This window comes from Suricata suricatta, chromosome 3 (assembly GCF_006229205.1).
Source record: "Suricata suricatta isolate VVHF042 chromosome 3, meerkat_22Aug2017_6uvM2_HiC, whole genome shotgun sequence".
In the NCBI taxonomy this organism is placed as follows: Eukaryota; Metazoa; Chordata; class Mammalia; order Carnivora; family Herpestidae; genus Suricata; species Suricata suricatta.
In genome coordinates, this window is record NC_043702.1 from 4,352,590 (window position 1) to 4,376,679 (window position 24,090).

The 24,090-nt window shown below is 55.5% G+C and overlaps 1 protein-coding gene and 1 long non-coding RNA gene across 3 annotated transcripts in view; one reads left to right on the plus strand and one right to left on the minus strand.

The window, feature by feature from the left end:
* AGAP1 (ArfGAP with GTPase domain, ankyrin repeat and PH domain 1) overlaps positions 1-24,090 on the minus strand; it is a 306,663-nt gene that overhangs the window by 214,218 nt on the left and 68,355 nt on the right. The gene's annotated exons all lie outside the window — the stretch shown is intronic.
* Positions 4,534-5,618, plus strand: LOC115287296. Its single transcript, XR_003906385.1, has 3 exons — positions 4,534-4,820; positions 5,122-5,326; positions 5,512-5,618. It is a non-coding gene; the product is annotated as an uncharacterized LOC115287296 (long non-coding RNA).

The window sequence follows — 24,090 nt, forward strand, 5'->3', positions numbered from 1 at the left end:
GGAGCCCCGCGGCCGGCTGTGTCGGGCAGGAGGGGGGCGCGGCGCACAGCGACGGTGGCCCTGTCGGGCGGAAGGCCCTCGGGGAGGGCCCGGCACCGCCACCCACCGGGTAGATGTCCCTGCGCCGGCCGAAGACCCTGGGACCCTGAGTGGACGCAGACCCTCGGGCACGCACTGGACGCCCGCGGCTGGGGCAGGTCGGCCCTGGCAGGGCAGCCGTTGCGGGGGTGGCCTCGTGCTGGTGAAGGGGGGTTGCTCACCGCGAACAGCGGCGATTCCGCGCTGCCCCCGAGGTGCAGAGCCCTCCCCACAGGCAGCCTCAGGGAAAGAAACGCCTCACCGTCATTTTTCAAACGCGGCCTCCAAAACGAAAGCCCCTGCAAGGACGCCCCCCACCAGCGTGCTGAGGAGCTGCGCGCGGAGCCCATGATATTCGTTCGGTGCGTGGGGGGCGGGACCACGGGAGCAGGTGCCCGCCCCCAGGCAGGTGATTACTTTTAGAACGTGAGAAATGTCACTCATTTGTAAGTGTGATTACAAGACAGGCAGCAGGGAATAACTCGTGGCTCTTGATGTTTCTATCGCACTTAAATACAACACGGAATTTCTCATGGGCGGGTTTGAATCGCTTTCTGTCCGGGGGAGAAGGGGCGGCCCTTTTGTGCCCTGGTCTGTGTTTCCTCTGTGGTCCCTGCACTAACTGACATCATGCTTGTGTTCTCTCTGCCTACTCGGGAGACGCAGGGATGGATGCAGCCCCAGGGCGGGGAAAGGTGCCCCTGGGGGCCTGGGCCTTCTCCGAGCATTAGCTCGCCTCCCCTGCCTTTCTCCTCCTCCCCCTCTGCTGAAAGGCGAGGGCAGGAGGAGCGAAGGCAGGGCAGGAAAGGTGTGCACGAGCAGGTGGAGAGTTCGAAGGTGGGAGAGTACCGGGAACAAGGTGCCAAGGACACATCTCGCGCCCCACCCCCCCCCCACCCCCCCCCCGCCTGGGGGGCAGGGAGCGGGCTGGAAGGTGAGGCGGAAAAGACCTCTCGTCCTGGAGCGAGGCTGGGTGCAGGGTCAGGGAAGGTGGAATCTCCAAGCCCACAGGGAGCGACCTGCAGTGGGCGGTCTCCCCGCTCCAGAGCCTGGAACAGACGGGGCTGAAGGAGGCCCCATTTTAGAGTGAAGGCTCTCACAGTTGCACCCGAAAACCTGTGGCCCAATGGTGACGTTCTGGAAGCCTACAGCACAGGGGGATAGGCCGCTAATGCTGAACCTAACATCGACTTATTTACATCATCAACGCGGCTCCTGGAGAGGGATCACTCTTAAATTTGATTGGAAACGGTGAATACTTGGAGAGGCATTCGGAAAAAAATCAGTTAATTATAGTCATATGTGTGGTCATAATTGGCCCTTGTTGGCCAATAGAAGGGAGACATTTGCAACTTTTCCCAGGAAATTATATTCTAAATCCTTCACGAGGTGGGCCTCGTCCTTTTTCCGAGAAAACTTGATGGCTGTCTTTAGTATTCACTGGCATAATTAGGACTGCAGTTAATTTCATTAAATTCTCTTGCTGCTAAATGAAGCAGATTATGAGACATCTTTTATTGCAAGGCGTGAAATTACAGCCTGTCAGCTGCCAATGGTGGGGTGAAACTAATGAATTACAGGGTAAATAACACCAGAATTAACCAGCCAATTTAACATAGCGCCATGGAACAAAGTCATTTTTACTTAGAGCTTTCAGGAACAACATGGCCAGCATACCCCTAAAACACACACGTGAATGGGGGGTTCTGTCCACCGAAGACCCCAGGCCCTGAGGGGCAGGCAGGGGGGGTGAGGAGAAATCGGCCATGGACACAACTCCAAACCTTCTCCAATACCGGAAATGCACTAAGAGCCCAAGTGAGCGAAATGCCTCCATACACCTACAAGAAGGGGCAAAAAGTTAAATGAACTAGTAAGACGGGGCTCGGAGTTCTCTGTGGAAGACCAGTAAAATCCATCAGCCTGCGGTGCGTGCGTGTGCGCCTGGGTGCGCCTGGACGGGGGCACGTGGGGAGTGTAACAGAGCTCTGGGTACAGCACCTTACAAGGGGGCTACGTGATCCACGTTACACTCGTGGGCAAGGCCCGCATCACGGCCATGACAGTCAATGGACTCTTATTTTCACTGTGAACCGTTCTGCTCTTTTGTGAAATCCAAATCTTTGTTGAGACCGTGATTATTTTCCTCCTCTTCTTAAGCGGCTTGGAGAGGGCACAGGCATCGGAGCACCTCCAGCAAGAACCCGACTATTTGCCCGTGAGCACGACCCTGCCCACCACCCACTTACCAAGTGCAGACTCTGTCCCAGGTGCTGTGCTGGCAGAGGCAGCGGAGACAGGGCCGCACGGCCACTCCCTCCGCCCATGAGCCACTCTGCTAGGTGAACACGCACGTGCAGACGGGGCAGGATTGACCAGAAGCGGTTTAATGTCAAGGTTTTAAATGCTCCCTCCCCAGCGTACTGGCCATCCTGTGGAAGTAGAGTCTGGGCTGAGTAACTTCGCGGGATTTTGCTCTACTTAGTAAAAGAAACCAAGGAGCCCCAGGTGCCACGGGCCAGGCGTCGTGTCTGAAGGTCACTGTCCTGTCCGGCAAACCTGGAAGAGTGCATTTCATGTTTGGAAACACACCTGCCATGGGAGAAATGATGCTTTACTGTGTGTGCTAATGCCGCTATTTAAGTTACGAGCATTCAGAAGTATGGGAAATGTTTCTTATTTGATAAAATGACAGATCAAATTACCATGCTTACAAGAGTTTTATGGTGAACCTGATTCATTTTAACCCTGTCATGTCTTTTCAGAGATGTAATTTCCTACGGAGAATGAACTTCGAGCTAAATAATTTATGAAGGGGTTCACGCTGCTTATGAATGTAATCTAGCCTACGCACACAGGGCCCTGACATCCTTTCCACTGTGAGCCGTTTTCCCTTCGGACGAAGTTGCAGGCATGAGTCAAGTGCGTGGAAAGAGGGCTCTGCACTGTGGGAGTGTTTAAGAGTCGGAAGGGCCAGCCCTGAGGGACAACAGAAGACAATCTCGCGTTTCTTGGTTCCAGCAACCTTTCAGAAGCGGTGGATTTTTTTTTTTTTCTGAGCGGAGCCACCTTTTCACTTGATCTGAGCTCAAACCAAAAGCCCAGGAAACCATCCGAGTTGTCTCTTCTTCCTCGGTTTCCAATGTTGCAAATGGAACGGTCATCCTTACGGGCACCTGGTCTCCTGAGATGCGGTTATTTGGACATGAAAGTCACGACAGGGTCCTGGGGCGCGTGCAGGTCGGCCCGAGTGGGTCTGCTGCCTCGGCAACAGCCTCCCCGCACCTGCTCTGCCCGCCCGCCCTGGGCGGTGCCCGCCCGCCTGTGGTTCTTAGGGTCTCACCCGCTGGGCAGCAGTGGGATTCCTTCTGAGAAGAGAGACACACCTACTCTTACACCCCACCTGGGTTTCAGGGGGTCTGTGAACCTCAGGCAAAGAGCCTACAAATGGCTTTCTTCAAAACCCTTTTTCCGCTGAGTCCTAGATCCAAATTTCCAAACATTCAGCCAAGTGTTTCACGAGATGCCTCTCTAAACTCACCAGCCTCCAGACAGCAGCTCACCTGTATACATTCTTGATAAAATACGGAAAAGTTTGAGTGCATAGTGAGATAAAGGTTTCCAGAAAGGAGGAGGTGAGGTCTAGTCTTGAGAGTTGTTGTGCTGGGGCGTCCCCAAGACTTCCCTTGGGAGCGCTGGCTCGCTGGGAGGCCTCCCGGGATCAGCCGGCAGCCATGTGCCCAACTGTGGATTATTCCCGTGCTAAGATGCAGAGCGGTCAGCAAAACGAGGCGAGCGGGTGGAGGGTGGAGGTGGGGAGTGCCGGGGGACCAGGACCAGGCTTCCAGGAGCCCCGGGACAACCGATTTTTCCAGCCACGGGCTGTAATGACACGTGTGACATCTGTCTACCAGGGATGCTCATTAGAGGCCCAGCACCAGGGACCTCCTGGGTGCTGGGCCCATGGTCTTGACTGTGCTGTCTGCACACAGTGTAGACACAGCCGGCCACACTCGTCTGTCCTGGGGATGCTGGGAAGCCCCCACGGCTCCCGGACACCAGCTGAGGGCCACTTCCCAAGCGGGCTTTTCCAAGGTAGCAGTCAGGTCAAAAACTGAGCAGGACATGGCAAATGTCCAGGAACGAGTGGGAAGGACAACATGCAAGGTTAAGGGCAGGCCCTGCTTCCTGACTCGATGACTCCATGAATGTCATGGACAGAATGCAAAGACAAGGAAAGCCAGGGGCCCAGGACCAAAGGGGTGAGAAAAGGTCCCTGGGGATCCGGAGGGGAGAGGTGAGCTGTGACTAAGAACAGCGCCCTCAGGCCGCGGGCTGGATGTCTGGCCGATGCCCCTGGTTTTGAAGGGCTCCGCGGGCAGAACTGAGAAGGGGCATCACAGGACAGCCCACGCCCCCGTCCGGTTTTGAACACCAGGCCCCTGGTCTCACACGGAACGTTTTCAGTTTATGGGATTGACAGACACAGTATCCACAGGGAGGCTCGCTCCCAGAGGACCTCTTGTGAGAACACGGCCTTCAGATTCACGGGGACACAAAGAACCTGCTGGACTTGAACGTGGTCGCCCAGACGTAAGACACCCGTCTGCACAGGCCAGCAGCACGCCCCTTCAGGAGCACTTCCAGTACGGTCTAGCGGCGGCCCGGCCATTCCTCCACACGGTGAACGTGTGAGGGACCCAGTCAAAGGATCCGTGACAACGACCACGTGGAGGAAACAGGTTTGTGACTTCTGCGGGTAACGAGGCCACAGGCTCTGCTCCCGCCACTGTGGCCTCCATTCTGAGGGAAGTGCTGATGTCCTTAGGGGTTGGTAGGCATGAAGGTGAAAGCCCCCCGTGTTCTCCGATCCCTGAATCTCTCTGCACAGTGCTCATTACGAACTCCGGCTGGAGAGCACCCAGCGTGCGCTCTGCACCCAGGCGCACTCCCGCAAGCATCGCCCACACGCCCAGGGGCAGCGAGCGAGCTGGCATGCCTCCCCGCCCCTCCCTTCCCGTGTGGCCTTTGCTCTTGGAACAGGGATGTGAAGAACGGCAGGGAGATGTCGGGAGGGCCAACCACCGGGTGAGCTCCTGCTTCTGGAGAGAGAGCCCCCGCCCCTCGAGTGGCACCTTGTGGAAGGAGGTGCAGATCATCCGCCATCATGGTGGACTGGGGACCACAAGGTTTCTTGTGCCGATGGAGATGCTTCCCAGCGCTGAGCCTGAAGGCCTTCGACCCCCTGGTGAGAGCGCAGGGGAGGCCGCGAGTAGGAGCGGAAGGAAGCGGCGCCTGGGCTTTGGGAGGACGAAGAGGGTTGGCAGGGCTGTGCGGGTGGGGACAGGTCACGGGGCATCGCCAGGCGTGTCCAGGACGCGGCCGAGAGAGGGGCCGCACGCTGGAAATCGTTTGTTCTTCCGGCAATGACAGGAGCCCAGGAAGTCGCAGCCGTTGGGGAGAGGCTGGCCCGCGGCGGAAAGCCCTCGGACCCCGAAACGAGAAGCCAAACGCCACCGCCGCGCACCTGGTCAGCGCGTCAAAACGCTGGCAGTGATTCGTATGTTGCTGGACAGTCAGCAAATTCATTTCTTGACTCCAGGGTTTCTGACTGAGTGAGGCTGCTGGCAGCTCTTCTCTGAACAGAAACGAGTCTGTTCCCGCGTTGTGTCGCCACGCGCTAACTGGTGACTTCCAGACCGATTTTTCTCTTTTTCGCTGATCAGGCTGCCTGTGTCGTCCACCCGCTGTCCTGCGTCTTCCCTGCTGCTCATTACTCAGCAGCCTCTCCATCGCGTCCTGGACAGCCTCGGCGACCTTGTCCCCCCGACGCTACCTTCCAGTCCTCTTCCTGTCTTCTGTCTGCAAAAGCTGAGCTCTGCGGTCGCCTGGACACGCAGCCTCTCAGGTCTTCTCCTACTTCTCTGGTCCTGTTTCCCGGCGGCCTGTTCTCGCAGCGCTTGTCCTGTGTGCGTCCGCGACGGCGCGTCCTCTAACGTCCCCAATCGCCCGTCCACACGTGCAGTCCCCAAACTACACCTTCAGCCCAGGCCTTCCCCAGGTGCAAAAGCACCCACCAGAGGGGTGTGCTTGGTATTCCACGGGCTCCTCAAATGTGGGATGTCTAAACCACGTGACTTCCAAGGCTTCTTCTGGGCCCGTCATCCTCTCCTCCTCCACCCCGCCCCATCTTCTCTCATCATGTGACTGGACCATCTTCTATGATGCTCTCTGAGCCGGAAACCTCAGCACCAACCCTCCCCCGAGTCCCGCACATCTGTCACCACTGCCATTAAGCTCCCAGATATGTCCCGTTCCCTCTACTCCTGCAGCCACGGCCTTCACAAGCCCTCCCCCGGCCTCCCCAGGCTCTCTCACGGGGACCGCGGCTCTGCCTCCCTCCTAACTGGGCTCTTGCTCCCTCCGGTCCAGGCTCACCCCACAGCCAGCAGGGCGACGCTGAAGTGCGCCACGTCTGAATACTGCTAGTATTCACATCCCAGTGAGACCCGGGCCAATGAACGTTGAGTTTGGACCCATCCTGTGCAAAGCTTCCAAAGGAAGGAGTCAGAAAAGGAGCTGAGAAGGAGGCCAGAAGACAGGGGTGTTTCCAGCAACTTCTGGGCAGAGGGGAAAGTCGGGCAGAGGGTCAGCAGGGCTCTCTCTCCCCCTATGTACATGTCACTGTGGTATGTTGCCAAGCCATTTCTGTCCTTAAACTGTTTTTCAACCATTTCTCCACAACGGTGGAAGCCTCCAGAATGGCTCTCAGTGGCTGGTGGCTTACTGTCGTGAAAGACTGGCCATCAACAGGTGTGTCACCCAGGGAGTCCCCCCTGATGCCTGCCTACATGTCTGCGAGGAAGAAAATGAAGCCGGGGGCCTGGCGGGAGATGGTGAATCTCCCCCAAGATCACAGTGCGGTCCGATTGCAAACATTCCTCTCGAATGTTTTGAGTAAACAGCTAATACACTCTTAGCTGGAGAATTATTTTGCTCATAAATTATTTCAGATTTTAATTTTCCCCTTTTCTGGTTATGCTGCCTCCCTTCATTGACTTTCTCATTTTAAAAAGAAGTTCATAATTCTTTATAAGTTTCTCTCATCCTGTGTTTGGTGACATCTATTTCGGAGCAGAAATCAAGCTACAAAAATGTCTTTCAAATGATGATAATCTTAGTAAGGAACGGCTTCACATGTGAAAGCAGAAATCCCCCTTCCGCCAGGAGTCCCAGACAGGAGGCACAAAGCAGCCGTCCCCTTCGCTGCCTGGGGTCCCCCTAAAGTGGGGGTTCTCGACCGGGCAGGATGGCTATGAAGACCAATTACCAGCAAACCTCCCTCCCCAGAAGCCCACTCACAGAGCCTTCTGGCTCCTCCAATATTACGTTGGTGGAGGGTGTGCGTGTATCTGTGCCCACGCACAGCGACGGGCATAGATCTGTCTGCAAGATCGAAAACAATTGGTCCAAAGCCTTTGCGAGTCCCCTGTGCAACATTTAAATGGAAAAGAACTACCTAGTGTTCTCAGACGCTTCCTTCCAAATGCATCCTATTGTTTTTTAAGCTCTCTGCACAAAAGATTGCTTCACGCTGAGTGTAGATTAAGATCCCGGGGGAGAGAGAACTCTGCACGTGCACATCTTGTGGCCTCCAAACCTGCGTCACGTTAAATCTGCAGCACGGGGAATTTGTTAGATCCTGGAACATCACGGTGTCTCTCCTGAATAAACCCCATGTTCACCAGTGGCCGCTTAGAGACAGCTTTATGCTTCCAACTTAACTTCCTGAGTGGCAACTTTAAACAGAGTCAGAAACTGGGTTTCTATTATAAATCTCCCCCCTCCAACAAAGAATACATTTTTTTTTAAATGTCTTTATTGTTGAGAGAGAGACAGAGCGTGAGCAGTGGAGGGGCAGAGAATGATGGAGACCCAGAATCTGAAGCAGCTCCAGGCTCTGAGCTGTCAGCACAGAGCCCGATGTGGGGCTCGAACTCACATACTACAATGTCATGACCTGGGCCAAAGTCAGATGCTTAACCAACTGAGCCATTCAGGAGCCCCCAAAATTTTTACTTTTAGTTTATGCTTTAAAGAAGTCTTTAACCAGTTAAGTTCCAGGAGAAAAGGCTTTCTGATCCTGAAATGCTGTGTGTGGTAAACACTCAAGCGCTAAGGGTGGCGGTAAACAGTGCAGAGACGGAGCGGATGCTCCCTCCGGGTCCCCCGGCACTTTCTGTCCGGTGGAGCCTGTTACACACTACAGATGCGGAGACAAGGCTGGCTTTCTTGCTGGGCTGTGAGTTCCTGGACGGGGTCGCAGTCAGGTCAGCCGTGCCGGAAGTAGTGATGGCAGCGAACGTGCCCCCGTTCAGCCACTGACCCCTGAAATCCTCTGCAGCTGGCCGAACCATTCCGTGATGCTCTGGAGCAGACCGTGACTTCCTTCCGTTTTCTAAACCTAACTTGTGCGGGGGGAAAACTGCAAGAACGAATACTTCGGAAAGCACGGCTTCTGTTCCTCCTTCCAGAATGCGAAATGCTGCATCGAGTCGTTTCTTTTTGACTTTTAACAAAATTTTCGAAGGCAGGGGCCTCTTCTTCATCCGCGGTGCCTTTGAAGACGTCCGTCACGCAGCTCAGCTGTCAAGGGGACGGGCTGGCGGCTCTGTGACAGAACTACCCTCCGTCCTGTGCTCCTTCTGTTTTTATGCTCGCTTCAACTTTTTTCACTTACCTGAACTTACAATGATGCTTTACTGGTGAGAGAAGACTCTCTTCCCACAGGCAATGACTAGGATCTGGTAAAGCTGAACATAAGGTGTTCACGGGTATTTGTTGTACACGCATGCACAGAGGAGGAGGACGTAACTGCGGTATTCTGATCCATCACTCACTGCCACCTGCCTTACACGGGTAACCTGTTCTCTTCCTGGTCCGCCAACAGCCCTGCAAGGGGGCTGTTCTGTCGTTCCTGTTGGACACACGAGGTGACTCGGGTTCGGGGAGGGGGGGTGTTTGCCGAGTTGCACGGCCCGCATGTGGGGTCTCCCCGAAAGCTCCGATCTTCGTGCCTTCCAGGCAGCCCGGGGCCCCAAAGAGCCTCCAGGCTCACATCGGCACTGTCCACTTTGATCCTTTCTACCGAACATTCCACCTCCGTAAACACTTACTAGTGCTGCTTCCTTTCTGTAACATCACGCTGTGATCACACCTGACCTGAGCGAGTCTCCAAACCCTCGACCCCGCGACCCCTCGGTCTCCCTGGCTCCTGCTCTCCGGTTTTACACCGGCATTCTGAAGGATCCGTAGAGTAACCACGAAAATAACGGTCACTGGTGCAACACGTTTCTTCCCTTCTTTTTGTGCTCACGTCTCTCTTGCCTTGGCTCTATTTTTCTGTCCCTGAGCTCTAAGCAAGGAGGCAACTGCAGAGAAAACCCCCGGAGGCTGGATTCTTCTGGAGCTGCTAGGATGCAGACACGCCCGCAGCAGACAGGCAGGGGCTGCCCTCATCCTCTCCCTGAAAGGCGATGAGCCCAGAGCTGCTGGAGTTCGCCATCTAACTGGTTAATTTTAAATGCCTGCCCTTAAAAACATGCTGTGCCTCCGTGCGGCCTGAAACTGGGAGGAGCCCGGAGAAGGGGAAGAGCGTGATGGACGGAGTTCGAATCTCCGGCCAGGCGCCTGGCTGCCTGAGGGCTCAACACGGGCTCGGCCCCTTTGACGCGAAGCGGTACTGACAGAATCTTGCTGCGAGCGTTCTGAGGGGGCACAACGCACTTCCCACGGGCGCTCCTGGAGGACGTCCCCCCGGGGACACTGTCACTTGAAGCCGCCTGCCGCGGGGCTCTCTCTCATTGGACTCTCGCTCCCGATCACGTACCTTGACCGGAGAATTAAGGTAACCGGGACCTCACAGCACACGTAGCATCGAAAGTTGGCTTCGCTCAGAAACTGGCTAAAGGGCTTTAAGGCTTGCTGTTCAGTTTACGTTTTTGACGGCTTTGCCACTATGTAAATCAATTTGTTAATGTTCCTTACAAAATGCATGAGCCAGTTATACTGACAAACACACAAGGCTCGTTCGTAATTAGCAGTTAATTAGTAAGAAGGAACAGATGCTGTTGGAGTTTCAGCAGGCAAGCAGGTTCTGTAAACAATGCTTATAAATCTAAATGAATTTATTAACCACAATCCAACTGTCAACATTTTGTTGGCAACCATACAGAACATGGCGGAATCCCCAAAATGTCTCTACGATGTATTAATAATCGCAGTGACAGCCACGGCCTCTCCAGTCGCCGGCTCTCCTCAGCCGCTCTTTTGTTCCGCTGAGATGTGGTGGCTTAGTCATTCCTTTCTACCTTCAACGTCTGTACACACGGATTGGTAAGCCGCACGGACAACGTAAGTGGCGTAAACTCTCTGCATTTCGACGTGCTACCCAGAGTGGAAATCAAGGCCCCAGAGGCCCCCAGGAACGCTCTGTCCACCGAGGGGCCAGACATGCACCCCCCCCCGCATTGTCTCCCCAAGGAAAAGTTGACCCAGTGTGCCAGATAACCTAATAAAGGCACAAGGGGCCCCTGGGCGGCTCAGTTGGTTAAGCAACCAGCTTTGGCTCAGGTCATGATCTCATGGTTCGTGGGTTCGAGCCTGCACCGGGCTCTGTGCTGAGAGCTAGCTCAGAGCCTGGAGCCTCTTCGGATTCTGTGTCTCCCTCTCTCTCTGACCCTCCCCTGCTCACACTGTGTGTCTCTGTCTCTCAAAAATGAAAAAAAAATTAAACTTTTTTACATAAAAGCATCAAGTGCTAAGGGGGACGGAAGGTTTCAGAGGAGAGGGGCTAGACGGGCAGCACATCTCAGACGTGCGTAGGTGACGGGTGAGGTTGAGGGAGGCCACACACTCCAAGCTCACAAGCCTCTCTGGGGAAGGTGGGGAGGCTCGGTGGTGGAGGGGGCTCTGGACACCTCGGTGCACGAGGGGAGGGGACACCAACGATCCAGAGCTAAGTGGTGACAACCAAACTGGCATTTTCTGAGAGCAATCTTCGGCCCCAGGGTGGGACTCCGGTGCAGGGGGAACGTGGGGGACAGGCCGTCCCTCCAGGGAGTCTGTCCTGCGAGCCGGGAGCACAGAGCGAACGGGGAGAAGGCTGGGGAGGGCGTTCCCTGGTGAGGCGTGAAGGAAGGTCACGGCTGGCCGGGGCGGGGCCCGGGGGCGCAGTGACACCGAGGTCTGAAGCAAGCCTCTTTTCGGAGCTTCTCTGGAGTTTCACCACAATTAATGGGTCAAAGGCTCTCGTGTGGCCTCCGTTGTAACTTCGGGGCACCTGTGTGGCTCTGTCAGTTAAGTGCCCCCTTGATTTCGGCTCAGGTCATGATCCCAGGCTTGGGGATTGAGGCCCGCATTGGGCTCTGGGCTGACAGTGCAGAGCCTGCGTGGGACTCTGTCTCCCTCCCTCTCTGCCCCTCCCCGGCTCATATGCACGCTTGCTCTCAAACGTTCTCTCTCTTAGGAGGGGGGGGAAGGAAGGAAGCGAGGCGGGGGGAGGAAGGAGAAATAAAATTTTAACAAAGTGTCCTGGCTTGCAGTCTGTCCTGCTTGTTCACGGTGACCTCCATGGGGCCCCGGATGGAGACGCTGTGCCCTCTGTCCCATGGCAGGACCTCGGCACCAAGCCCCTGACAGGGAAGCCTTCGCCCGTCTGAGCTCAGAGCCTTCCCGTCTTGGGTCACCTTCCTGCCCTCTCGTGAGACCTCTTCATCATGGTCTGCTGAGTGACCGGTGAAAACAAATCCCAGCTCCAGCAGACACTCACTGTCCCCACAGTGGACGCTCGGACAAGGCAGGCACGGAACTGAGGTTGGCAGTGGGGGTACAGCCTTGGGGGAACGTGAGGGCTCCCCCCCCCGCCAGCTCACCGCCAAGGCGCCGCTCTGCTGGGCCCACCCAGTGGCCAACAGGATGGGTCAAAGTCAAGGTGAGCATGTGTGACCCTGTGGAAAGACCGCACCGCACCGATGGGGATGTTCACGCAGAGGGGTGAACACAGGCCCGGGAGCCAATGCCCTTAGGACAGCGTTTGCAAAAACCATGCGTCATGTCAATAGCGGGCCATGAACCGCTGCTGCTGTGAGCGAAAACCGGTACTTTTTAAAACACAGGATGGGGCACCTGGAGGGTTCAGTGGATTTAATGACCAACTTCGGCTCAGGTCACGATCTCACGGTTTGTGGGTTCGAGCCCCGCTTTGGGCTCTGTGCTGACAGCTCAGAGCCTGGCGCCTGCTAAGATTCTATGTCTCCCTCTCTCTCTGCCCCTCCGCCACGTGTGCTTGGTCTCTCTCACAAGAATAAACATTAAAACAAATATATAAAAAATAAATAGAATAAAAAATAAAAAACAGGCCAGAAATGGGGCGCCTGGGTGGCTCAGTTAGGCGTCTAACTCCTGATTTTTGCGGTCAACAGTCTGAAGCACCCGGTAAAAGTGTCAGAGGTCTAGCCGTGTGGTGACTTCGGTGACCATCACTGCGTACAAATCTGGCCAAAATGGGCTCGCTCGCGCAGTTACTTGCTCTAATTATATTCTGGAACATGGAATGCACACAAAAATCCATGCGAGAGTCAAGTCACCCAGGGCCCTGAGAGGGAACTCATGCGAAAAAGCAAAGGGATGTAAGTGAGTGCCAGGCGTTCCTAAAGCTCCAACCGGTGGCACCCACAGGCCCTCCCTCCGGCACCTGACGCGTCGGGAAGCTTGGCCTCCATCGGCCTCAAGCAGCAGACGTGAGGAGAGGCCCCCAGAGGTCTTGGCCCTCAGGGCTGTGGCATCGTGTCTGGAGAGTGGGCAGCGCTCAGCACCGTGGGCCCGGGGCGAGGGCTTTGTGGGACCCTGGGACACAGGGCCACTCCTCCCCTCTGCCTGGACCCCCCTCAGCGTCCAGCCCCCAGACCCCGAGAGACCAGGCTGCTGGGGCCTCTGCCCAAGTATCATTTCAGCCACGGTGCGAAGTCACGGGAAGACCACGGCCACAGGGAGCGTGTCCGGACCACATCCCCAGAGGGGCCCAGAAGACCCCAGCTTCGCGCATCCCCGTCACTGTGGCTGTTTTGCACAGTGCTGGCCTGGGGGTGCCTGACCTCCATGCTTCTGAGCTGGGGACCTTGGGCAAGTGACACCAGCTCGTACAAGTGCCTCCGGGCTGGGCAAGACCACACAATACAGGTAAAGTGGCAGCAGAGCCTGGCCCGCAGCGCGTCCTCCGCCCTCCGTACGTGCTGGTGAGGGGTGTGACTTCTGTCTGTCCCACGTTCCCCCCCAACTTCCTCTTCGTCTTACACCCTCAGAAACCTAGGGCCTTCCTGGTAGCCAGCACCTGCTCTGTGGGGACAGAAGGGGGCCGTGGGGCAGGACTGGCTTCGCTCCCAAGGCCACCTGCAACCCAGTCCTCCACACCCTTCTATAAAAGTCCCTCTCCCGCAGATTTTCTAGCTTAGTTCAAACCCATACTTGGGGGAGTATGGCATGGCTCCCACCAGCGGGACTCAAGACCGGGTTCCCGAGACCCTGATGGGTATGGAATGTGACCAAGGTGGCATTCTGATAGGCAGAGAGTGGGTAAAGTTCCCCGTCGATGAAAGGTTAACTAGCAGAAAGAAACAAACAGGTCGGCAGTTAAAGGATGAAGTTCTAGAAGGACCCAGGAGAAGAGAAGACCTTTAAAGCATGATAAAGGAGGGAACACAGCATTAAGAAGGTTTGACTCCAAAGTTCTGGAAAAACTTGTCAATGCCAAAAATTACCACAAATAAAATGGAAGCCAAAAGGAAAATGTGTAACACATATAAGAGCAAAGGGCTGGGGCGCCTGGGTGGCTCGGTCGGCTGCGTGTCCGACTTCAGCTCAGCTCAGGACGGTGCACGGTTTGTGGGCTCGAGCCCTGCATCCGGCTCTGGCTGTCGGCAGTCACTGTGGACTCTCTGTTCGCCTCTCTCTGCTCCACCTGGCTTCACGCTCTCTCAAAAATTAATACGAAAAACAAGAGAGGGGGGCGCCTGAGTGACTCAGTTGGTTAAGCATCCAGTTTGGCTCAGGTCATGATCTCGCGGTTTGTGGGTTCAAGCCCTGTATGGGGCTCTGTGCTGACAGCTCGGAGCCTGGAGCTGCTTCAGATTCTGTGTCTCCTTCTCTTTCTGCCCCTCCCCAGCTCGCGCTTGTATGCTGTCTCTCTCCAAAATGAATAAATGTTAAAAAAAATTTTTTTTAAATCCCCCACACAAATGGCTGATACGGCAAACGAATAGTGAGTTAGCGGCTAATGATGAGAACACCCGGAGAAAAATGAGCCGGCAATTAGAGATGTACTTCACACACAAAAAATAAAGGCAGCCAAGAACACTTTTTAAAATTGATAATAAAGAAAGTTTGTCTTTTTCAAACAGATAAATGTAATTCTAAGCCATTATAAAAAAACCCATTAAGACTGAAAAAAGCCCATATCTAAAATACCCAAATATAGAAGTATGGAGAAATATTGCTCATCAAAGAGTGAATTTTTTTTCTTCTGAAGAACAGTTTGGAAGTGCGTATCTAAAGACTTAAAATCCCTATGCCTTTGACCAAGCAAGATTTTTGCTGGAAACTTCCGCTGGGAAATCGGGAGGAGTGAGCGTCCGTGTGAGCTGGCTGGCTGCCGGGATGTCCCGTCCTGTCTGCTGTCCAGTAACACGGACCCGGGGTGCAAATGGATCAGTGGAGACTGTGCCTCAAAGGTGCCCCCGAGGCTCAAGGTTGACAACGGAAGGCAGGTTCAAAACGGCTTACACGGCGTGATCTCACTTTATAAATACAACTGAAGACACACCAGTTAGGAGTCCATCTGTTTATTTAAAAACATTTATCAGGCACCCATTACAACAATAACCACAACTGAGAGTCATGATCGCTTCCCTCACAGAGCCCAGAGTGGACAGGACCGGCCAGGAGCACACAGATGCTCTGTGGGGGCCAGGAGACACGAGCCGGCCTACACAGGCACAGGGGACAGGGAAGTCCCACAGGTGTCCCACAGATGTGGTAACCCCGGTTAGCTCAAGAGTCAGCAACATGGGTGACTTTTTTTTCTTTTTGTCAATGTGTACGTTTTCTAATTTAATACAATGAACACACGTCTCTTTTGGGTTTTTTGGTAGTCTGCAACAACTCCACCACCCCTCCCGCCCTCCCCCACCCCCGCCCTCTGGCTCCTCCCCACACCAGGGGAGCCTAGTCTCCCCACGCCCCACCCCAGGCACCAGGTCCTTGTCGCTCCAAGTCCTGCCAAGGACTCCGGCACTGCCTGGCCGCCCCCCACTCTCCGAGCTGCTCCTGCCGACGCCCTCACCCTGGCTGCCGAGGGTCCTTCTGCAGCACTGCCGGGGCTGAGCACCCTGCGCCCAGCAGCCTGCCTGCAGGAGGCGGCAGGCCTTCCTCCCGCTCTCCAAAGACCCTGCTCTAAGCTTCCGTGTCCCCTTCTGCTTAGATACCCAGCCCATCGGCACTCCTGAGCCTCACTTGGGTGACAAGGTCTCAGCCAAAGGAGATCCTGCCCTTCCAGGAGGAGGTAAGGATCAGGGTTAGGGCACTGATCTGCACTGTGTGCCGGGGGCCCTCGTGCCTTCTCACCCAGGGCGGACATGCTCCCCCTTGGACAGGGTTACTCTAGCCAATAAACACAGAAGCCAACAGGCAACTGGCTACTCCCCGGCTGTTAGGTACGGATACCGCCAGCTGGGAGAAGTGTTATTCGTAAGAACGTTTGCACATTCCTGGATGCTTATTAATCAGCATCAAGTTTGGAATGCCTACAATATATAGCATATAAAATGTGTCACCCGTACTAAATGTGACACAACGTATATAAGGTACTTGGAAGAATTACAGATACTTCTGAGCAGTTGTATAATTGTGTAATTGAGGATTCTGAGGACCCGTTTCCATGTGCCTACTGGCTGAATGCGTTCTACTAACCTCTAAAGAAAACACCTGACAAAACATTATTGGCAAACCAAACCAGCCCGACGTCAAAGGGAAAGGGGCACACCAATGCTGACGGCAGGGAGCACGGAAGGATGATTATTAGAAGAGAGAGTAGGAGTGATCAAGAGACCGAGGAGGCAGCCACAGGCGCACCTGGTCAAGGAGCGTGAGCTGAAACATACAAAGAACTCTTAAAACCAACAGAAGGGAAACAACCCGCTTCAGCTGCAAAGAGAGAAAATCGGGAAGAAACCTCACCAGAACGACCCCCGGTGGCAAGTGTGCAAAGAGAGGGCACTCAGCACCACAGGCCACTGCGGAAGTGTGCTGAGGTACTCCCCCTGCACACCGGTGAGGACGGCCCACATCCAGGACGCCACCGGCAGCACCACACGCCGGCGTGGACCTGGAGCCACAGGAGCGCTCCTTCCCTGCTGGGGGGACGCAGAGGGTGCCAGGGGGACGCGGAGGGTTCAGACGCCCGGGAAGACGGGCTCTGCAGCCTCTCCGTGAACTAAACATATTCTTCCCGTGTAATCCAGCAACCACACTCTTTGGTATTTGCACAAATGAATGAAAACTTACATCCGTGCCCAAACCACCACGCAGACGTTTATAAAAGCAGCATTATTCAAATTGCCATCACCTGGGAGCCACCAAGATGTCCTTCAGCAGGTGAATGGACAAACAAACTGTTTCGCCCAGGCAATGCAACATTGTCCGGCACTAAAAAGAAATGAGCTATCAAGCCATAAAAAGACACAGAGGAACCTGAAATGCGTATTGCTAAGTGAAAGCGGCAACGCTGAAAAAGCAACATGCTTTATGATTCCAACCCTATGACACACAGTTCTGGAAAAGGCAACAGTACCGTTGCGATAAAAAGGTCGGTGGTTGCAGCGGTGGGGGAGGGGTGAGCAGGAGGAGCACAGAGGAGTTCCGGGGTGTGACACTGTTACTTTGGGAACATGTCACCGTACATATGTACATATGTCCAAACCCACAGGACGGATGCACCAAGAGTGGCCCTCCCAGGGACTGTGAGCTCTGGGTGCCAATGATGTGTCAATGCGGGCATGCACCCTATGGTGTGTGGGGTGCTGGCAGTGGGGGCTGCTGGGGGTGCTTGGGGAGGAAGGCTGGTGGCACTTTCTGTCCTTTCTGTGGGACTGTGCTGTGGATCTAAAACTGTCCTAAAAATTAAAATCTATTGGTGATGAAGAATAGAAAGAGGAAGGAAGAGGAGGGGGCGAGGAGGGGAGGGAACCCCCAGAGCTCCCACCCCACGAGAGGGCCCAGGAGGCGCAGCATCAGCACAAGCCCTGCACCTGCTGCTGCCATGAGACAGCCCGTAAATGTGAGCAGTGCCGCCTCCCACAAATGCCTCGGAACCCACCTACTGGGGACACTGGGTGACGTCACTCCTCACTGGCATCTCGAGTTCCCACCCCTTTCTGGCTGTGGACAACTCATGACCGATGTTTAGGAGCTGCCCGCCGGACCCAGGGCAGGCACATCTGGAAGGACCCGGCTGTTCTCAGTGTCGGATGGATCTGTGCTTGTTAACGTAGCGGGGACTCCGCCTGGGCCAGCAGGCCTTCGGGCTTGCCTGGGGCCTGGCCCCGCCCCAGCTGGACTCTCCAACCCCGCCCCCTCCCCGGCCTCCAAAGCATCTTGTGAAGAACCTTCATCTCTCTGAACAGGAACCTTCCCGACCCGCAGTCCCTGAGGATGGGGGAGGGGGGGTTCTGAATCTTGGACCGAAAGGAATCCTTTGAGAGAGACACAACGAACGTGTCGGCTGCTTCAATGGCCTTCCAACCGGAGGAGACCCGGGGGCCGGCTCTGACGGAGCCCGCGGGCCCACATGCTCCCTGGGGCCTGAGGGCATGCACTCCCCCACCGCCGTCACCGCAGAGCACAGGACACGACAATCCACTACGAAGCTAAGTGACCTGGTTAAATGCAGCTACTGTACTGAGCAAACCAACCGCCATGGCCACCAAACAGTCCAGGCCAGCGCCATCCACGTGACGTCATCACAGCACCCGCAGGGCCCAGGCCGCTCCCGTCCACACGCTGAGGGCCTCCCCACTCGCTTCTCCCTCCTCTTTCCTGGGTGGGGTCATCACATGGTTTCCGTGGGAGCTTCTGTCTTCAGAGATGGCGCTCCGCCCACCATCCGAGCCCAGCGTCACCCCCCTAACCCTTCCCGCCGTTTCCAGAGCACGTCCAGGTCTGTCTGTCTGTCACGCCCCCCACCACACACCCGCTCTGCACGGCACGCTGTTCACGCTGCCCCCTGCCCCGCACCCTCCCGGAGAAGCGTGCCCCGGCTGTCTGTCACATGTGCCCTGCGCTCAGGTCTTCCGGCCCCCGGCACTGGCCCGTGGCATTTCCTGCACCTGCCGCACAGCCCAGCCCCGAGCCACGACCCAGCAGCGCTGGGGCAGAAGTTGCCGTTGTGCACGGACACCAATCCCTTGCACGTACGTGGGATTTCCCGCAAAGAAAGAGATGCAGAAGTGACATGCGCCGTCAGGAAAACTAAAACGCAGTCATCATCCACATGAAAAAGAACCCTCTGTACGGGGTACAAAGAGCTAACGTCAGGATTGATCTCCCCAGGAGGGAAGCGGAGCCACCCAACACCCGGAGTGCAAACCAGCTCTCGGGGGCAGGCCAGGGCCTGTGTGGCCAACGCGGACTCACACGTCCACCCGGGCCTTCCCGGCGCCGAGCCTCAGTCAGGTCAGAACCTAGTTAACACAGCACAGGTGTCCGTCCTGGACAGACCTCCGCCTTCGGAGATGAAGGTGACACGGTGCGGACGCTGCCCCTGTGCTATAAAAGGACACGAAGCAAATGAATCCGTGACCCATAAAATGGAATCCTGACGAAGGACACGAGTGGCCCGGCCCCCCCCCTCGGCAGGAGATAAGAGGCGCCGCCAGCGCCGGCCGAGCCAGGAACGGCGCAGGCTGTAGAGCACGTCCTGACGGCCCCCTGCCCGCCCCCGCCCCGCCCCAGGTCCTGCCACGGGCCTCTTCCCAACGGCTCCCAATGGGGAGCCCTGGCCTCCGGGACTGAGCACGCAGTCCCAGGAGACGACCTGCAAATGAGGACTCACGGTCCGCCCTTTCTCAGAGGCCCCAGCGGCGGAGGGAGCAGTAAGGTGCTGAGTTCTGGACAAGGGTGCCCGTCATCCTGGGTGGCCCAGCCCGTGCTCAGCTGTGCGCCACCCAGTGACACGGGCGTGACATGTGGACTCCGCGGTCTTGGAATGCGCTGGGGGAAGCTGCTTAGGTGAGCGGAAGCTCCCAGAACTCTCCTCCACCTTCCACTCAGAGGGCAACTCGCTGCCAAAGGAAACTGGAACCTGGCCCCTACCTCGGCCTGCCCTCCCGCCCTCCAGCTCCCGAAGGTCATCAGCTAAGGCACACTCCTCTGGGCGGGTCCTCACTGAGCATCCCTGGTCCCTCCGGGACGGGACCCCTGGGACCTCACACAGCACCCGAGCCTTGCCAGTACCATTTCCAGGCCGCGTGGCACTGAGGGCGCAGCTTCATTCCTCCGAGCACCCGCTGCCTGTAAAATGGGAAGTTCGCTATTACCCACATACGGTGGTTGTGACCACGGGGGCTTTTTCCATTCTGTCAGTATTTACTGAGAACCTACTGCTCTGGAGACTTGGGAGCCACCAGTTGCTAAAAAGGTTAAGAACAAACCAACCAACCTCCCAACCTCAGGACGTGGGTGTTGGAGGAGGCGGACACACGGATGGTCAGCCCCAGGGCCTGGCACGGGGAACAGTATTGGCAGGCTCATATTTCATGGTTCTCCACGGGTTTCCCCTTCCGGCAAATCTGGCACCCAAGAAGGCACCCAAGTCATGCACACTACTTCCCAGAAACCTAAGAACAAACCAGGAAACACGTGTCCCCAAAAAAGCAAAAGTCACTATGGTTATGTCCTTTCTTTGGGATGTGTGTCATAACGTTGTCCAAACGCCCACCTTATTGCGCAAACACGCCCCATCAGTGGGACCCACGGTGGCCCAGGCAAGCTTTGGTCCCCAGAGAGGCCCCATGCACCCCCAGCCAGAGTCCCCATGAGCCTGCCTGCCCCGATTCCTGAAGCTTCTCCTGAGGGTCTCTCCTCCCATACACACCGCACCCCCCACCCCAGGACCCTCCCTCTCCCTGCGGGGCACGGCCACTGCCCAGGAACGCCCTTCCCTGCGTGAGGCCCATGCTTCTCGAGTATTCCAACACATCTCTTCGTTCAAGCTAATGACTTTTAAGGGAAACCTCCAGGACAAGCCTTGGGAGTCAACGCCTCTGACACAAAGTGACGGGCTTGATTCCCGGAGCCGGCGGCTGCCGGCACCCACTCTTTACAGCTCACAGAGAGCGGGGGTGGGGTGGGTCATGACCTTGGACACTCCACTCTCACCCTTCTTTTGGGGGGCTGGGGCAAAGCCTGGTGGCAGGCCCAAGAACTTCTAAAAGTCATTGATAAGGCTCATTAATGTATGAAAATGTCACCTAGTCAGTGTGAACCATTAAAAATTATTAGTACGAGTATTAGTAGCAATAGTCATTAAAGTGCAGAAATATCATGAGAAGTTTCATGGAGAATATTCATCACCTTGGAGCATCACTGCCAGCCCTCACTTCCTGCTCCAAATCCCGCAGTCCTTGCCTGGCGGGAGATGCAGCCGATGGTCAGTACCCGGGCGCTCAGGTCAGGGGCCCCCGGTAATCCCCGGGCACTTAGGTCAGGGGCCCCCGGTAAACCCGGGGTGCTCAGGTCAGGGTCCCTGGTAAACCCTGGGCGCTCAGGTCGGGGCCCTGGTAAACCCCGGGCACTCAGGTCAGGGTCCTAGTAAAACCTGGGCACTCAGGTTAGGGCCCTGGTAAACCCCGAGCGCTCAGGTCAGGGCCCTGGTAAACCCTGGGTGCTCAGGTTGAGGCCCTGGTAAACCCTGGGTGCTCAGGTTAGGGCTCCAGTAAACCCTGGGTGCTCAAGTGGGGGTCCCAGTGAACCCCGGGCACTCAGGTTGGGGCCCTGGTAAAACCTGGGCACTCAGGTCAGGGCCCTGATAAACCCTGGGTGCTCAGGTCGAGGCCCTGGTAAACCCTGGGTGCTCAGGTCGAGGCCCTGGTAAACCCTGGGCGCTCAGATCAGGGCTCCAATAAACCCTGGATGCTCAAGTGGGGGCCCCAGTGAACCCTGGGTGCTCAGGTCAGGGCCCTGATAAACCCTGGGTGCTCAGGTCAGGACCCTGGTAAACCTCGGTGCTCAGGTCAGGGTCCTGGTAAATACATAAGGTGAGCTTTAGTGGAGCATGCACGTCACTCAAATATCTGGAGACAATCAGCAATTTAATCACGGAAAATATACCCAAGCATAAGATACACTTATGAAGCCGAAGATAAAAGTCACACATATTTAAAAATCAAATGTTTAGAGCCGTGTCCTTCCCATCCCTCGAGGGGACGTATTTCCTCTCCTCTGCAATGTGGGGGGAGCGTAATTCAAGACTGCAGAACTGCCCGCACCCCCACACAGGGTGCCTGACGGAACCTGGTGCTAAGTTTTCCAACCAGGAAACCGCTGTCCATGCCACCTGGAAACTGAAAGCAGTTTTCCTGATCTAGCTCCATCAAGGTCAGTGGCATTGGGGAGGAGGCTATAAAACCACTGCCTCGGAGGTTGCTAAGCTAAATTTGCGTCATTTTGAAATAATCAGTTGAGAAAAGTGATAAAGATCAAGTTCCCTCGGAACTTCCGCGAAGGAACTTTCACGATGGCTCTGTGTGTGAGAGAAGGTTTAAAACAGGGGTAGGGGAGTGGATGGAGTTGGAAATAAGTAACACCGCAGTGCATGGCTGGGAGGCCGGACGTGCACCTGTGGGCCCCCGGCAGGTCCCATGTGTGCCGGAACAGCACCTCCCGGCAGAGACCGCATTGTGCCTTCTGGGCCCAAGGAAAGCACGGAAATGAGGAACGCACCAGTCACCCATTTGTGGGCAGCGAGAAGGAGCCCGTCTAAGCACCGAGCACACGGAAGTATCCCTCTCTGTCCACTGAAGCCAACGATGGCCGGGAGCGTGCCTCTTACAACCGGGCTGGCTCTCGTATTTCAGAATAAACGTTACCTGTTACTGCCGTAACTTGTACTTCAGACAAGGCTAAATGCAAACAGTGTCTGCCTTTCCTAGCCGAATACAAACCATCACTGCCGGGTTTTTAAAAAAGTTTTTTATGTGTTTTAACTTTATTTTTGAGGGACAGAGAGAGCGTAAGCAGGGGAGGGTCAGAGAGAGGGAGCCGGATTCCAAAGCAGGCTCCAGGGCTCTGAGCGGTCAGCACAGGGCCCGACACGGGGCTTGAACCCATGGACTGCGAGATCATGACCTGAGCTGAAGCCGGATGCTTAACCGACTGAGCCACCCAGGTGTCCCTCATTGCAGGTTTTTAGGCGCAGACGCTGAAAGGTACATCGGCTGCCCTGAATTTAGACAAAGCACGATGGTACTCACGTGTCGGGGATGGTGCAGGAGGGCGACAGAAAATAGAACAGACGGGCCTGAAGGGAAGGTAGTCAGATTTTCGACAGAGTCTGCTATGTTCCCTTTGGGGCCCAAGTACAGACCAAAGGGACGAGAGATGTGTTCTTCGCCGTGGAGCCGAGGCCGCCTCCCTGTCTTCTCTCAAAAATCCCAAAGGACAGCGGCTGCCTCCTGCGCAGAGCAGCACAAATACGTGTTTCCTGCCCCTCAGCCAGCAGGAGGGGGAGGGGCAGCCCCAAGCGGGGAGCCGGCCCCGGGGGCTCCCTCCCCAGCCGGAAGTGCACGGCGCTCTCCTCTGACCCTCCCTCAATCCCAACGGGAGAAGCAGGACTCAGTCTCTTCCGATAACACTTCTAGGAGCGAGCTGCACGTTCCTACAAACGGCCTTTTGTACGGTTATTCTTGCTGAATGGCAAACAATGAGACTTCCATAAATCAAGCCTGCCAAACCCCCTCCACTGTCGATAATAAAATGAGGGCTTCCATTAGGAAAAGGAAAAAAAAAAATCAGAGAAAGCTCCTCAAACACGAGACATAAAAATGCGCCTTTTTGCTGAAGTTATCCAGTCCTACGCATGCACGCACTGGCTACCTTGATGAGAACACATAAAACAACAAGACGCTGCCTGTGGTTAAGGCAGATCGTTCTTGGCTCTGCAAATACGAATGTGAACGTCTGATGTAAGGACGTAGCTAATCTAAGGGTGAAAATATTTTTATTGCTCTGGGAACAGTCACCGTTAACTGAATGCAACAACAAAAAAGCGGTGGGGGGGGGAGAAAAAGAGCATGCAGACCCAAGGGAATTACCAAATCAATTAACAAGTAATTCAGGAACTAATTTCTATATTGCCTCTTAGCACAAAATTGTATCTTTAATTTCTCCTGTAGTAAGCATCTCTATGATGATCCTAACACACACTGCCGCCGTAAATGAGTTCACAAGGATCTGTTTTTGATTGGCTATACAATATTATTTCTTCACAGTTCAATGCCACTGTAGCCAAGTGCTCTGAAATATTTAATTATACTGGTAGCTACCAGTTACCAATTTGCAAGACCCACAGTGAGTACAGTACATTTTAAAGAACTAGTAATCAACTAATTAAAACCACAGTGAATTCCAGATACTCCAATTACAAACAACCGCTGTGGAATGCACTTAGAGGGCTTCTGGAACGGGGGGGGGGAGGAGCGCTCATGGAAGGTCTGGCTGTACCGCGGAGCACGGGTGCCCCCCACCGAACGCCCTGCCGTGCGGGCGTCACTCAGAAGATGCGGTGCGGTGGCCTCTGGGTGGCCCCGTGCCTGGATGCTGACTGTAAGGGAGGGAGTCACCCCTCAAGCTCGGCCGGGAGACTGGGCCATTAAATGCTCAGACCACGGGGCTTTGGAAGGAGGC